This window comes from Sorex fumeus, unplaced genomic scaffold, assembly GCF_029834395.1.
Source record: "Sorex fumeus unplaced genomic scaffold, SorFum_2.1 ptg000018l, whole genome shotgun sequence".
NCBI lineage: Eukaryota > Metazoa > Chordata > Mammalia > Eulipotyphla > Soricidae > Sorex > Sorex fumeus.
The window spans coordinates 19,507,727-19,523,335 of NW_026606075.1; the positions used below are offsets into that span (position 1 = coordinate 19,507,727).

At 38.5% G+C, this 15,609-nt stretch overlaps 1 pseudogene; it reads right to left on the reverse strand.

Moving 5' to 3' along the window:
* Window positions 1-1,761: 1,761 nt before the first annotated feature.
* LOC130021897 (uncharacterized) lies at window positions 1,762-1,885 on the reverse strand (annotated as a pseudogene).
* Between the last annotated feature and the right edge of the window lie 13,724 nt (window positions 1,886-15,609).

Genomic DNA, 15,609 nt, shown 5'->3' on the forward strand with positions numbered 1-15,609 from the left:
CTTTTAGAGCTGCAGGAAGAAGGAGAATCACAGCAGCTGTAATAGGACCAAATGTATTACCTGGAAGCAACATCTCCAATGCACTTTGTTCCTCAATACTCAATCACTGAAATATTTATATAAATTAACTGCCCTTCACAATTCTTAAAAGACTACTATTATATAAGTGAAACAAGCTGTGAAACTGTAGGAAGGACTTTCCTTCTAATTAACAAGTCTGTTTCTGTATAAAGCATATGTTCTAAGACTGAGTGGGCATGTTGAAGAAAGTCTCCACAAATACTTCAGAACACACTAGTTTATGCTGCAATAATAAGTAAACCATAAAATTTCCAAAGCTTAATAAAGCAAAGATTATTTTATCTCTCAAAGTCTGATGTGGGGGAAGCAAATTTTCAGGACAACTGGCTTTGGTGCTGGATTAAATGATCCAGGTCTCCTCCAAATTTCTAAGCAAGATAAAGAAGTTGAGGAAGAAAACCGACTTTTAACTTCCACTCACAATCTATTACTCTAAATTGGTCTAGTGGGCTTAACTGCAGGGAAATGAGGAGACTTAGAAAAGCACAGGAAATAAGTAGTTTATACTAATTGTCTTTACCATATTTACGTGACCACATCTATAACCATTCATCTTCATTTCAAAATATGAGTGAGATTAGATTTGATGAATCTTTAAGAAAGATGCTAAGACTGGTTCTCTTTGTGGGTGGTGTAGCAGGTCATCTCTGTAGGAGAGTAGAAGTTAGAATAGTTTGCCCTATTCCTATAACCTCCATACTATCCTATCAAGGGAGACAAAACAGTTAAGTCTGGGACAGGGAGAAGGTTCAAAAGACTGGAGACATGCTTAGTATGCAAGATCTCTGGATTTGATCACCAGCATGGCATGATCCCACGAACACTGCTGGGTGTTACCAAAACCAAACAAACAAAAAATTAAGGCTGTGTTTTAAAAATTTGTTTCCTTCTAAGCCACTTTTTGAAGTCTAATCAACATATAAGTAGTTGTGCATATTTAATATATTATGATCTTTTTTATTTATCTTTTCTCATTTCTGTGTTCCACTAGTGATTTCTATGATCTCTCATTCAAATTCCTAAACTCTCTAAAGGATATTTTGATGACTATTGAATTGGTGTTTCTATGGCTTCGTATTCTGACCTCTTGCTGACATCACTAGAAGCTCTTTTGCTGCAACCAAAATTCATGGTATGGGTACCCATCTTGATCATCCAAGGGTATAAACTAACCTCAGGAGGAAGAACCGTTAGCAGACAAATGGTAGATCTTTTCCATTACTCCCACTGCCTTGACATCAGTCATGAACACTTTACCTAAAACTGGTTTATGAGTTGATTTTACCAGGTCTTTTACTCCAACGAGTAGGAATGAGTTAAATAACAAGTTAAATATGGAAGCAATTTGTCAATCAAAAAGACAGTTTTATATCACAAGTTCCACACAGTATGAGTGATGTGAGTTGGGCAATTTGCTTAATATGTGAACTTCATATGTAAAATGGGAGCAACTTTCTCTAATTTTGTTTAAAGATTGTTGTGAAGATAACATCATGTCAAATTTCTGACTCAGAGAAGGTATTTGAGAGATAAGGATGACTCAAGTGATGAAAAATTACATTTTATATTTCAAGATTTTATTTTTTTCAGTGTCCTATACTACACAGATAAAGAAAAATACTGTCAACTCAACAGTGTATTGACTGTTTTAAATTCAAATATTTATTTATTAAGTATTCTAGGAAGTACACTCAGAATCCCTTAGAAAAAAATTTAAAACATCCAGTTCTATGATGCTACTTTTGCTAGATATTATATAAATCAGATACTACACTTGATCTTAGCCAAAAGGCCGAGAAGGTCTTCTGCCCCCGCGCCTGGGTGTTCCTTCCCGGGGCCCCTTGGAGGGGAGCGGGTTGAGCTTTCCTCCCCGCCCCGACCAGGGCTCCGGCAGCCGAAGACCTCCAGGACCAGCCACCACCATGCTGAGACCACTCTCCGCACACATCAGATACATCTTATCAGAACCTTTTTTTATGACATCTTATTGTCTCATTCCTACTTTGGACAAACTTGCAGGCTATTGAATGTAGCCTGCCCACAGGGCAGAGTCTGGCAAACTCCCTGTGGCGTACCAAATATGCCAAATACCAGTAACAATGATGGGTCTCATTCTCCTAAAGAGCCTTGAATATAATCTCAGGGTTAGGATGAAAGAGACGTTACTGGGGCCTGCTCGAGGCAATCGACGAATAACAGGATGATGAAATGAAAAATGAAATGAAATATAAATCAGAATTATTAAATAAAATCTGGCTTCTGGGTTATATGGTGAAGTGGAGGCTTTGGGGTAAAGAAATGCGCAAAAACCTCTTCTCTTCCAGTTTCTCTACTCTACTCTAGAGCACAAAAACTGAAGAGACTTTTCACATTCTACTAGATTTTTGCTACAACCCAACTTAACACCAATAGGACAAGGCACTGAGCCAATCACTCTAGGAAACCTCTCAGAGACACCCAAGATGGAAGACTTAAAAAGCCTTCATACTGCATCATACTGAAAAGTTGACCTCACTCCAAGCAGACAGTGCTAACAACTCTTACTGTAACATTGACGTTCCTCTTGACATGGAGAAAGGAAATGACTCTGGCTCATCTCTGGCATCTAATTCTTTTTGCATCACAGAAGAACCCACAAGCTGTGGAAATTTTCCCACTAACAATCTGATTGAAAAGTTACATGGTATTTAATAAATTCACTTTAAAAGACCTGGGGATGAGTGCTTAGAGGAATAACTCTTAGAGAAATTACTCCAGGTTTCCCAGAGCAACTGAAACAGGGGTATTGAAGTCAGTACATTTATTTATTCAACAACATCTTAAGACTGTGTTTTCAAAATGAGGCTCAATTCAACGTTATAAGAGCAATCTCTCAGAGTCTGCAAACATGAGGCTTCTCACATAGGCAAATTATACATATAATAATACTTAATAACTTTCCTTAATAATGTGTCTAGAGGAAAACATGTTTGCTGATCTCTTGGATGGAGATGTAAATGACTGGCTCATGAATTTCAAATAGGAACACCATACATCTTAATAAACATCACTATAAAGAAAAAAACAACTTTAGGACTGAGGTTTTCCAGATCAGGATACTATTAGAATCATAAATTGTGGCAATAAGTAATAGAGGTCACCTCCTCTCTAGTTTTTGAAGTAATGTGCAACAATTACTCAACAAGCATTGTTTGTTTCTCTTGGGTGACCAGTGTGAAAACATGAGACATGCATGCAATTCAAGTTGCAGATTGTGGCTTCCATAATTGAAGCTTCTGACATAAGCATCAGAGAGTTTTTAACACTGCGTCATCCAAGGAGCCACAACTTAAAACTACTTGCGATTTGCTTTGTCTATTGAATAGGGGAGTTGTTGATGGGAACAGAAGAAAAATGCATTATATATGCCATCATATTGTGAAACTCACTCCAATAATCAAGTTCCTCAAGCCTTTTATTGTCATGGCTGTCCATTATTGTCTGTCCTTTTGGTTCTCGGAAATCTCCCTTGGTTAGAGTAGACACCCATTTTCCCCTTCATTGGGTCCTCCTTGAAAAAAGTCAAAGTAATTCATGTGAGGAAAAAAATGTAGCCACAAACCTCAATAGGTAAAATAATAGACTAGAAATACTTATCAAATATTGACTCAACCACATTTATTACTGTTTTCACCATAGTACATAGCCATTGAAAACTGTCTTTTTCCAGTCAATATCCTAAGAATCATTCTATTTAGTTTGAGATATAAGACACATTCCTATAATCACGTGACAATAATAATGATTTGTGTTTTGTGATAAATTAAACACTCTTGTGTTTTAAAATGTCTTTCATTTAAAAAAATATCCTGGTAGTAAATTATGGTATTATTCCCATTTTATAGGTGACAAAAGGGAAATTCCATAAATTTAAGATACTTAGCTGAAGACAGCCCACAAAGAAAAAAAAGTCTGGAATGGAAATGGATCTCTCACTCATAGTCCTGTGATTCTAAGTGTCCTATGCAGGCTGCCCAGAAATCCTTTCATATGACAACAACCTGACACAGGGACAAAATGAAGAGAAATGACTTCCAGCTTGAGAAAATGAAAACAAAGCTCTGCTTACTCACTGTGTCATAAATAGCCTAGGTCCCCAGACATATTCAATCTGTGGGACTGCTCCGGATCTCAATAAAATATTGTGATAGTTATTTGTTAAGAAATAGTTAAAGGCCAATGATGTAGCTCAGTGAAAGAGTACATATCTTGCCTGTGTGGCACCCTAAATTGAATCCCTACCACCAAACACCACACACACACACACACACACACACACACACACACACACGGCATTGAACGTAAAATATATTAAGACATTAATATACTCTTTTTAAAAAAAATTTATTAGTGAAACACCCTGAGGTATGGTTGTAGACTTACAAATTTTGTGCTTGGGTTTCAATTATACAATGATCAAATACCCATCCCTCCACCAGTGCCCATTTTCCACCACCACAGATCCAGTATCCCTCCCACCCCCCATCTCCCCCATACTACCCTGCCTCTGTGGCAGGGAATTCCCTTTTGTTCTCTCTCTCCTTTTGGGTGTTGTGGTTTGCAAAAGAGGCATTGAGTGGCAATCATGTTCGGTCTATAGTCTACTTTGAGCATGTATCTCCCATCCTGGGTGGATCCTCCCAACACCCTTTATTTGGTGTTCCCTTCTCTATCTGAGCTGCCTTTTTCCCTAGCATGTGTGGCTGGCCTCCAAGCCATAGAGTAAACCTCCTGGTACTAATCTTGGCTATTCTTGGGTGTTAGTCTCCTATTTTGTTACTTTATGTTCCCCAGATGAATGTAATCTTTCTATGTCTATACCTTTCTTTCTGACTCATTTTGCTTAACATGATACTTTCCATGTAGTACCACTTGTGACATCCATATACTCTTAATTCTCACAATTTGAAGTCTCATCACACCTATTTTATTTATGATGACAGTGAGGCACAGAGACATTTGGTCATTTTTATATGGGGTTATACAAATTATTGGTCCAAACAACACCACAGATCTCATTAACCACACTTATCACCACTCAGTATTAACCTTAAAACTAAGTAGAAAGATTGGCAAATTACACAAACACTTGAAGCACAGAAACCAAGTCTTATCCCTCTAAAATATGTGTTTCTTAGTGCACAATATTTGCTTTATTCACACATACAAAGTTTATTTATTTGCAGAAAGTTGCTCTATAAACCATTGCCCATTTCTATCTTGTAGAAGCAAAAGGAGTAGTAAATAATTTGAGCAATTAAATATAGAAACCATGCCAGGCAGAAGAAAGACTTGGCAGAGATGTCGCAAATGGGTGACATGACTCCTACCAATAGTTGGTTTCCAAAGTGGCCTATGTGAAGTGAGGAGAAGAGAGACAGCTGACTTGAAAGCGGTATCTCTTTCTTCCAGCTCTCTCACCTCCGTTCCCCAGGGAAGTGCATGGAGAAATCTAGGACTGATGAGTCTATGATGAGCCTATCCACAATACAGACTTCACCTCTCACAGTGTACTGGGTTCCACTCATTCTGCTCTATGTGGGCAGATTTCTTGGAGAACCAGCGACCCTGAAATTCAGGCTAGAGTCAGTAATTGCTTTTTTCAGGGAAAGAAGGTGAGTTCTAAATCTCACCCAGGTTTCCAAGTCTTTCAGCTTTCCTCACGGAAAAGAATTTCAGGAAATAGATAATGTATCAAAAAGTCTTACTGGGGAAATATAGGGAAGAGAGACAGAGACAGACAGAGAGACAGAATTAGAGAGACAAACAGAGAGAGAGAGAGAGAGAGAGAGAGAGAGATGCTCTGGGCCTCTCGAGAGTGGGAAAAAAAGAACAGATCCAAAATAGAAATATTTGGACCACTTTCCCATCCCAGAATGAGGAAATGTTCACTAAAGTAAGAAAGTATACATCTCAGAGGTAGATGCAGGCATGTGAACCCTAAAGTAAGTACAAATCTCAAAAGGAAACTGGGCAAGTATAGAATTTTTCTGCTGCCAATTACCTTATATACAGTTTTCCCAAAATTGCCCTTCCCCAGTTCCATTGCTTGAGTGATTGCCAAAGGAGTGAGCTTGAAGTTGTTGGTGGCCATCTTTTTATATTCTTAGCATGACCTCTGTTCCAGCAGTAAAGCCTCTCCTCCTAGCCATGCTCTGGGCCTGGAATTCTGCATCTCAGTGGTTTTCCTACCTGTGGTCCAGAGGTGATTCTATGTCTCAAAGACCTTCCCTTCATGTCTTTGGGTTGGTTAGGTTTCTCCCAATATACATTACCAGATCCTCCTTCTCTTTTATTTCAATATTGACCCCCAATACGCTGAAGGGTTCATCCTTTATACCATCCTCTTTCATGATTCTAGGTGGTAGTTCATCAGGGTCAGCCCTGATGCAGGTGAGGCAGAAACATCTTTGGCAGGTCTGTGTTCATTTGTGAGTCCCAGATTGTTTAATATTTCCAAGAATGAAAATACTGAATCATAAAGATGTTCAGACTCTGAGTTGGAAAGTAGAAAACTTTATTGAAAAGTAGAAGAGAGAAGAAAAGCTGCTCCCCAAGTGGGAAGGAACTTAGTATAGGACTAAATTAACTAGGGTTCTTTTGTGAGATTTTTATAGGAAAATTAGGTCTTTGTGTTCCAGAGAATGCAGGGAGGCGTGCATATGCTGCTCGACTCCATTTGCTGTTTGGACCCACATGGGCGAGAGGACACGTGGTGCCCAAGCACATGTGTCACCCGCATCTCCACTCTTGAATGTGTACTTTCGTTCTTTTATGTCTAATGCTGGGATGTGCGTAGGGGCTCTCTCTACCCTTGGAGAAGCCCACGTTCTCTCTTGAGCATGTTACTCTCCACTCTCTCCCACTTTCTCTTCCTCCTTCCCTTCAAAACCTTCAAATAAATCTGCTTACTTAAAAAAAAAATGCAGGGAATCTAAAGGGTGGTCAGGCTGGTTTAAGTTTTTCTGGCCATCTGCCTCAGTCTTTATCTTAGTCTCCCTGTGAGCCCCAACTCTGCAGCAGAATTTTATGATGGACAATTATTAACTCCCTGTTTATCAGAAAAGCCCAGAAATTTGCAGGGAGTCAAAAATGTTGGATGGGCCAGGCAAAATCGGAACTGCTTACAGCATCTTGCAAGGGTAAACTGAGGATTCCTCTGTCAGCCCCACCCACTTAACACTCCTAAGACTGATGGAATGTGGAGAACAAGAAAGGAGATTTAGGAATTGGAGGGATGATACAGCAAGTAAGGTGCTTGCCTAGAACAAGGCAGACCTGGGTTTGAGCCCTGGCACCCCATTTGGTCCCCCAGTGCAGCCAGAAGTCAGTCATACTTAAGTGCAGAGCCCTCAGCAACACTGAGTGTGGCCCAAACTCAAAAAAAAAAAAATTAAGTCATTAATAAAAGGAGATATAGACTATAAGAATTTTAAAAACCCAAATGAGTTCCTTACTGAGGAATAAGCCCTCAGCATTACCCAGTGTGGCCCAAAAGCCTAAATAAATAAATAAATAAATAAATAAATAAACAAATGCACTGCACTGTCCTCCCATTGTTCATCAATTTCCTCAAGTGGACCCAGTAAATGTCTCCATTGTGAGACTTGTTGTTACTGTGTTTGACGTATCAGATAAGTCCTGGGGAACTGAAATAAATAAATAAATAAATGGAGATTTAGATATAAGAGTTTTAAGAATTCAAATGAGATCTTTGGGATTCATGTTTGCTCATTTTAAACTAGAAATCTTCCTATCTCTAGAGTCCTATTAGTTCAACTTGATAAATTACTCTGCTGGTCCTACATAGTTCTCTGATTCGCTGTGCAAATAAGCATTAATTGTCTCTGTTTCAATACTTCTGGCTCACACACGTTTTGCCAAATGGTGCAGCCTGTTACATTGTGGTTTAATCCAGTCTTCTGTTCATTTCCGTTGTTGGCACTATTTAAATGGTTACATGAGCATTCAGGTTTAGAGGAAAAAGCAAATTAACCTCTCCATTACTATTAATGACTACCACTGTGCCCTGTTTCAAATACATCTATGCATAAAGGGAGTGTGATTCTAGTCTTCTTCCAGAAAACCCACATAGCAACTGAGAGGCTAGTGTAGGGTCACTGTTAGCGTGAGAAGCAGCACTTGGTGCTGCATCAGTTTATGTTCATGTTAACATGCCAGAGATTGACAGTGGTGAGAAGGGGAGGAAAGAAGGCCCTATTTCTTTATTTGAAATATTAAATACATTTATGCATAAATATGCTTAAAATACTACATAGAAAAATACTCCATGTATGTTTGTTACTATTATTACTAGTACTTCACAAGGATCCTTTTGATCAGTGAGAAAGCAGACATTAAAGATTTCAAGCGATTATATTTTAATTCTTAGATTCTATTTTGATTATAAATCATTTTTTAAAAATAAGGACCCCATTGTACATTGCTGAGGTCAGGGAGGGGAATGGGACGATCCTCGAACCACTACTGGCAGAACTCCACGTGGGCTGGCGGGGGTGCCCATGGGCCCGTGTGTCACAGCTCACAGTGTTTGGGGCTACAAGGGCTACCAGCACCCAGCTGTACTGTGCTTGGAAGTCATGCAGTGCTGGGGATATAAATTAGTAGCTTTCCCAGACTGGGCACTACTCTACCACTTGAATTAACTTCTTGGCTCCATTATGAATTTCTTGACAAGTTCCTCACTCTGACTCCCTAAGGATTTGTTAGCATGGCTTATTGCTTTGCTACAGTTTTGGGTCATATGTTGGTCTTTGAAATTATAATGTAGGTTAAAATTTAACTAGGAAAAGGAGTTTAACATAGGACAAATAGACTGATTATATAGTTAAACAGATTAACTCTTTAGAAATTCATTAAAATAGGTCAAACAAAAGGTTGTGAAGTATTTGTATAGCACTGTGTGTGTGTGTGTGTGTGTGTGTGTGTGTGTGTGTGTCCAGAGTAAAATAACAAAGAAGGATTTGTTTGTTTTCTGGGAAATTCCTAACTAATCAGTATCCACAAAATTAAAGCAGGCCTGATTTAAAGGATAATTACCAATATTTCCGAAAATTTGAACCAATAGTCCTCCTCTGAGATACAATGTACACATTTGCATGGCTCTGGTTTCCTTTGAAGAATTTAGGAAATGTAGCCTGATAATGCAGAATATTAACAAAAACATTAACATTTGGCAGCAGATTAGCACTCCATTTACATCACAAAAACCCACCCTATAATCCCAACTCAACAAGCAAACTTCTCTAAACCCCAGGAAAGGCAAAAAACAAAAGTAGTTGAAATGGTTGATGTCTAGTCAGCATTTCCTGGAAAGGCTGCAAAGATTAAATGTTTTCAAGCCATTGAAAGCAGGAGGTTCCCAAATTTCTCCTTGGCTACATTTGGAGAATTAGCGTGTATATGGCCTTCTCCAAAAAAAAAAAAAAAAAACGAGGATTTACTTTTAGCTTTCTCTCAACCTGGGCTTGGTTACAAAGAAAAATGTTAGAGAAAGGAATACATTAGAATTTTTTTTTTCTTTTTCGATGAGAAGATTTCTCTCTTTCCTCCAGGAATATGGTCTCTGTGAATCTTGGAAAATTCTCATCTTTCCACTTCAAGAAACAAGAACACATAATACCATTTTAAAAAGAAGAAAAATAAATAAATAAAAATTTAAAAAAAGGACATTGACCCTTGACCTTCGAATTGACTATAGCAGGGAAATTGCTAAATCTGAAGGTAATATTTTGATGAAGGAAGTTTTCTAGGTGGGAAACTTATCCATTGTGATTTGTACACAGATAAGGTAAAAGGATGCTAATCTAGTTCTAGTCTGTCTCCCGTAATTGTTTACAGTTACTTGCTTCACTGAACTGCCAGTCCAGCTAGGTAGAAATTGTCCCAGGATATCAAAGACTCATCAATGACACCAAGTTAAAATCAAGCCTCTTCCAAGAGCAGCAAACTTGCTCCCTTTTTCTCCTTCTACATTTATGTATGGCTCATTTCTTCCCAGAAACCCAAGTGCCAAAGTCAATTTTCCCAGCTCATCTCCATCCACTCATAATCTTACTTTTGTCTTTTTTTTTTTTTTGGCACACTGAACTCAGTTAGAGAATTATTCCAATGATAAAAATCCTTTACCTGCTAATAATTATGACAAAGTCCCAATCCCCCCTCCCTCCACATTTGTTCACATATTGTTTTCAATAACCTGTTCCACAAAAAGAATGCTTTTTCCTGCTTCTTATCTCTTTTCAACAGCCGCCGCCCATTGTTGCCGTGATTGTCCTTATGTTATGCTTTCAGACAAGGGCAATGCAATTCTAGATATTCAGCTACTTAGTGTTAGAAGAGCTTATGGATCAGTGAGACAATCCAAAGATTAGAAACACAGAATACTACCCCACTAAGTGGACACGGGATTAACAGAACCCAGCATCTGGTAAAGCTGGACTCACAGCAGCCAGCCAATAGGTTAAGATGTCTGCGAGGAGGTATTGCCTCTGTGAAAACATCAGCGAGGGGAACATAACCTGGTTTCCTCTTCCAAATTTCCTCTTCCTGGCTAAATCAAATGGAAGCCTGAGAACTGCTGTGTATGTGGACTTCTCCTAATAATTGAGAGAGAAAAACAAGGAATGAATGTGAGAGCAGAGACCAGTGATTGTCTGTCAGAGTCTCTAACTCCACTTGAAAAAGCATTGCCTCAATTTCCTTCACACCATACCAAGTTTGCTCTGAATATCTAACTAAAGTCATAAAGCCTTGAAGCCCAGCCAGGGAGTTCCAACTCTAACATACCCTCTTCCTTTCTGAAACATCAAGAAGTCCACGCAGCTGTTATGACACCACGCACTTGACACACTGATGTTCTTGTGCTAATCAAATATTCTTATGTTCATAAATATTTTTGGAGAATCATCTGAAGAGCTAGGTACTCTGGAGAAACAGTTTAGAAGACATCCCCTTGAAATAATTTTGGGGAGATTAGATAATCTCAATTAACTGCTAGTGTTGATAAAGAAAATAGACCCCTGCATGTATTTCAAATAGGTTAACTTGAAAGTGGTTAACACAGAAGAGCAGAAGCTGCCAAGGGGTGACTGAGTTTAGGAGACACGACGAAAATATGGATTACACTCAGGATATCCTTGAGATGATTATAGTCTCGCATTATGAACTTGGTGACTTGAGAATGTATGTCAGGTGTTCTCATATCCTTCAAAAAGATCCCCCCTTTGCTTTGCAGAATACATATTTGAGAATTTCTGTTTTTGCACTTTTCCCCCAGCTGCCTGTCAATACCCCTTCCACCGTCAGATAGTCTATAAAATGGAATTCCTGCCTTTGTTTAGGACCCAGTCTTTGTTTTGTTTTTGTGTGTTTGTGGGGCATGGGGGCCGGGTGTAGCCATACCCAGTAGTGTTCAGGGCTTCTCGTGGCTCTGCATTCAGGGATCACCATGGCGGGACTTGAGGGGTTCGTATGAAATGCTGGGAATTGAGCTCAGGTCAGCTTCATGCAAAGCAAGTGCCTTTCCCACTGATATATCTACTAAGGGCCAGTCTTTGGAGTACTAGCTCAGCTAGTTCTGCCTGTGTAACTAAATCTAAATTATCCAGTTTCTAAGAGCCTGATTCCTAGTTTTTCACTCTGGGTGAGAATGTTTGCAACAATGTAGAGTAGTTCAAAAGCTAATGAAGTAGGTAGTGAGATTGTCAGGGCTGAGAGAACTTGGCAATGAATTCCAGGAACTCATAAAACCAGAATATCACTTGCAAAAGAACTTCTGCTGTTATCTCTAGACTGTGCACACCAGTCCAATTCCCAACACTAGACCACCCTTTGGAAATTATTCTCCAGAACAAAGATCTGATTAAGTTTTGGACTTACTTCTAAAACTGCATGAAGACTATCTAAACTCAAAATCCTTGACTAGCTATATAGATAGCCTCAAGACAGGGAAGCCTGGGAAAATGTCACAGTCTTCTATAATTATTTTCTGTGAAGACCAGAGTAGAGTCAGGACTGACTCTTTCTTTTCCTGCAAGGACCATAATCTCGTCTTAGCCTGAGAACCTTACATGGGCTCCTGTAGACTTTTTCGAGTCCTGCCCTCCTGAGGTATTTCATTAGCAAGGTCATGGTGAGCCAAGCAAAAGGGGAGTATGACTTTCTCTACTATGGCCTGCCATCAAAGTGGTACATGAGAATAGCACAGTGGGTATAAGTCTGAAGGACAGGTTTTGGTAAGATTTTTGTTGGTTTTGGGAGAGGATTTGGATTGGTAGTAACAACTTAGGAAGAACTATGTGAACCAATATTTAATGGCAGTAATGTATACAGGTTGCCTCATTGATAACAAAAGTATTATGAAGTGAAACAGTTATTTCTCAGACTGTGGAAAGAACTGATTGGGATATTCTCTGGCCAAGAGAATCTCTGGAAGGACTTTTTTCATAAAATACTAAATGCTAGATACAGCTAACCTATGAAATATTACATGATCTATTAACTCAATGTATTTTACAATGATAAAAGCAAGCACAACAGGAAAATAAGTAGAGAACAAAAAACAAGGGCAGCAATAGTCAACACTAATTTTAAAATTTGAGAAATTTAGCTATTCCCATTAGGTATTAGTTATTAGTAAAATTGTAGAATTGTAGTTAAGGATTAATACCTTTTCAAGCAGTTTGAGTTGTTGAGACATTGATAAATATACTCATTTCCATAATGAATCATGCCTGAATATACCTATGCATTGTAACTATTCCATTGGATATTTCTTTTGGCTTGGAAACCCCAGAAGACATAATGGAGGCACCTAACAGCCCCTAGATTGAGAACACTTGGTGTAATTGCTTTACGTGCATCATAATTTGTAATTCTTATAGCAACCAAGAGAGTTAAAGTTGTTATATGTTCCCAATTTAAAGATATGGGAATTGAAGACTTGTGCAGTAACAGGACCATGTTGAGAGCAAAAAACATCTGTGACAAATTTAAAGTTCAAACCCAAACCTCTGAGTCAAAAGTTGACACATTTAATCACTATATAATACCTAAGCCAAGTACACAGGTCATTTCCTCCAGACATACCTCTGGACAAAGAGAACTACTTCTTCATAGAACCAAACCTGACTGTACAACAATGAATAGCTAGTGGATATTTTCCTCTGATCTGGTAGCAGACCTAATAGATCACACTTTTAAAACTATTTACTGAGATGATGGTTTTGCTGAAATTGAGGTTCTAAAAATTCTGAAAATTCTGTGGGCAGAACACACACCCTAGATGCAGGTTACGTTGAATCTAAGGTTGAAAAAAAAAAGGAGGAGTGTAAAATGAGAGGTAGAGTTTAATAACTTATCAACTTGATTACTCCACTTGATCACTTGACATCCTGTTACTCATCAATTTGCTTGAGCAGATGCCAGTAACATCTCCATCTGTCCCTGTCGCGTGCTAGTGTAGCCCACTAGCGTCTGCTCACTCCAGGAACATGAAGAGCCTCAAACCAATCATTCTGGGTCTTGACAAAGAAGTCTGACCATCTCCTAGGTGGGCAGTCACGTGATCTTTTGACAGCCTGTGGAATCCAGTCGGTAATGACTCTAGTCCAGTGGTCATCTCCAAGTCGCATTATGTGTCCAGCCATCTGATTTTCAATTCTTTGGCAAACAAAACGGTGTCCCTGATTCTCGATCGTCTACGGAGGTCGGAACTCCGGATTCTTTCTCTCACTTGAGTGAAGCTTGATACTCCAAGCATAGCTCTTTCGATTCCTCCTTGGGAGACCCCAATAGCATAATAGCGTTCTCATCCTGTTTTCATAGGGCCCAGGTCTCTGAGGCATACGTTAATGCAGGAAGAATGGTGGAGTCAAGAGATGTGGCTGGAGCTGGAGGTTCTTCGTCCTCTTAGCTATTTCTTCAATGCTCTTGAAGGCATTCCATGCTGCTCTCTTCCTCCTGTGCAGCTCAGGTGCCAGGTCGTTCGTCATGTTGAGTTTTCAACCTAGTTACACATAGCTGTTGCATTCGGAGATGTTTGTTTCATTGAGAGCAAATAGAACGTCAGGAACTTATCAATTTACTCAAGAAAATAGGACTTTATATGCTTAAAGCCCTATTTTTAAATACTTTTAAATATTTAAATATTTAAAACTGCAAGCTAATGCACTGTGGGATTTCTTGCCATAGCAAGTCTCTAGGAAGTTAACCACTGTTGTAGACTTCATTCACTTGTTGGGCATATTTCAAATTCAGTTTCTACCAGTTTGAGAAGTAACAGATCATAGAACTAGACAAAAGTAGTTCAAATTCTTGAAATAAAGAAGTCCTTGTAGTTCTTCATTTCTGATTCTCTGAAGTACACACCAAACCTTGCTATAAATGGAACAAACATAGAATGTTAACAAACAAAATAATCATAAACAGTTCCACTCCATTTATTTCTACTTCATCATTCTCCACCTCTCATGTCAAAGTTCTTGATGAGACTGTTGATGTGTTCAACAGTTAAGAGTACATTGCAAATATAGAAAATTATCTGGTAAATAAATACACAAAACCAGCATTAAACTTAAGATTGGAAGAAATATAGAAATATTAAAGTATTACATATGACATTGTCAAATGAGCAACTGTGAGTTAAAATAAAAATTGAAAGAGAGAAAGTCAATAAGGGTTAAGGTGAGGCAAGCTTTCAGAGGAGCATGGTTTGAGTATCAAAAAACCGAAACTCTCAAGAAAAATGATAAATGTGTCATATTTTCCTTTTTTTGCCAAAAAGTCTGTACTATCTATTGTGCTGCCAAAATCACATGAAATGTGTCATGTTTTTGTTTGAAGGTTAACATATGTGTTATGCAAAATAATCCAATACAATATTCCCTTTGTCTTAATACTGCATAGAAGTGATTACATATAAACTATATTTAATATAGTTTAAACTTATTTATTTTTATAATTTTTATGAGCTTTTTAAGATAAATCCCAAACTTTTCTTTTTTCTTTTTTAACTTTTCTTTTTTAACTTTACTGTGAAATTTTATGCTGTATGAAACGGGTTAACTTAGGTGCTATTTTCCTACCACTGGTAATCAGATGTTCACATGTCTCTAGGTAACTTTGAGAAACCTATCAAGTGCATTCACGATCATGATCATCCTGTTGTTCATCGATTGCCTCGAGCAGGCACCAGTAACGTCTCCTTCTTCCTACCCCTGAGTTTTTAAAAAAGCCATATTCAATGCTCTTTCAGGGTTAGGAGAATGAGACCCACCATTATTACTGTTATTTGGCATATTGAGTCTGACACGGTAGTTTGTCAGACTCTGCCTTTCAGGCAGGATACTTTTGATAGCCTGCCAGGTTCTCCAAAGGAAAACTGAGACAATAAGAAGCTCCCACTTCCTGGAGCTGGGTTTTATAGTCTTTGCGTCTTGGCCATTGATGGGACCAACTTGGCGCTGA